Here is a 1,690-nt window from a genome sequence, read left to right as displayed (position 1 = left end):
CACTCACTTGCTCGGTCAAGAAAGCAGTCTTCTTGACATGGTGCTTCCTTTTTGCAGTGCAAAGATCCTTGATGATTTTGGCATAAGCGGGCACTTGTTTTATGATGTGAAGCAAAGGAAGATTAATCTTCACTTGTGTCAAGTGCTCAAGGAGTTCAGCTCGGTTATCAGGAAGTTTCCCAACAGGTTTCAAAGCTTGGGGAAATGGTATCTTTGGAGTGACATTGAGTGGTGGATTTTTAGAAATGACTTTTGGAGTACTGGGAGTGTTGGATTTTATGGGTGGATCTTGCAGAGTTTTACCGCTTCTCGTCGTGATGGCATTCACTTCCTTGACATTTTGATCATTAGAGTTTGAAGATTGGACCATGTGTTGGCCTTGAACATTGAATTTTGGTTGGGAAAGGAGTTTGCCTTTTTCCGGAATGGCCAAGGATTCAGTCAATTTTGAGAATTGACATTTCATTTCCTTGATTTCTTCCATCATTTGGCGATTCAATTTGGATTGTTCCTCCATGAATGCATGAAGAGTATTCTCGAGAGAATTTCGTTGTGGATGAGCATTGTATTGAGGTGCAGAATACTCCTTTGATGGTTGAACTTGCTGCTCATTTCTCCATTGGCCTCCAGACGATTGAGCTTGGTTGGAATCTCTCCAACTAAAATTTGGGTGGTTTCTCCAACCAGGGTTGTACGTATGGGAGAATGGCTTGTTATATGCCCTTAAGGCATTGCATTGCTCCTCATAAACCCCCCTCATTTCATTCAAAGCTAAGCAGTCCTTAGCTAAGTGCTCCGTCCCTCCACAAACAAAGCAAGGTTCTTGCGGTTCCGCTTGAGTGATTATGTACGACTTTTGCCCATTTTTCATCATTAAGACCTCAAACTGCTTTTTCAAAGCTTCGAGTTGGGCCTTAATACTATCCTCTTCTCAAAGTTAATAGATCCCAGATGGTTTGTGTCGGTTGGTGCTGTCAGTAGCACTTGGACCAGTCCAGGTGTGAGACTTTTTTGCAGTTTCTTCGAGATATTCAAGAGCATCGTCTGGCTCTTTTTCGAGGAATTCACCATTGCATAGCATTTCTACAAACTGGCGCTCACGACTCGAGAGGCCTTCATAGAAGTAACTGACCAAGCGCCAGTTCTCATAGCCATGGTGCGGGCACTGATTTAATAGATCTTTGAATCTTTCCCAGACTTGATAGAACGTTTCATTGTCTTTTTGGGAGAATGTGGAAATCTGTCGTTTTAGACTGTTGGTCTTATGGCTGGGGAAGTGTTTCAGAAAGAAAGATTTGGTCATCTCCTCCCATGTTCCAATCGACCTAGGTCTCAAAGAGTACAACCAGCTTTTGGCTTTGTCCTTCAAGGAGAAGGGAAGAACTTCAGTCGCACAGCATCGACATTTTTGGCTCGGTTATAGAACGTGGCTACCACCTCCTCGAATTCTCTGATATGCACGTATGGGCTTTCGTTTTCCATTCCATGAAATATGGGCAAGAGTTGAATCATGCCAGGTTTAAAGTCTAATGCGAGCATATTAGGAGGGAAGATAATGCATGAAGGCGTGTAAGTGCGAGTAGGATGGAGGTAGTCATTGAGAGTTCTTGGTTGGATTTCGTCATTGTGAGCCATTGCGAATGGGTTATTATCAGGGAAAGTTTGTGGAGAAGCAGGATTGGCGGAAGGA

General features: G+C 43.4%; 1 non-coding gene across 1 annotated transcript; it reads left to right on the top strand.

Moving 5' to 3' along the window:
• Window positions 1-1,148: 1,148 nt before the first annotated feature.
• Window positions 1,149-1,255, top strand: LOC133820061 (small nucleolar RNA R71). The gene has a single exon (XR_009886495.1). It is a non-coding gene; the product is annotated as a small nucleolar RNA R71 (small nucleolar RNA).
• The last annotated feature ends 435 nt before the right edge of the window (window positions 1,256-1,690 follow it).

Source organism: Humulus lupulus, chromosome 2 (assembly GCF_963169125.1).
Source record: "Humulus lupulus chromosome 2, drHumLupu1.1, whole genome shotgun sequence".
Classification (NCBI taxonomy): domain Eukaryota; kingdom Viridiplantae; phylum Streptophyta; class Magnoliopsida; order Rosales; family Cannabaceae; genus Humulus; species Humulus lupulus.
Note: the sequence above shows the minus strand (reverse complement) of the source record. Positions and strands in the feature narration are given on the sequence as shown.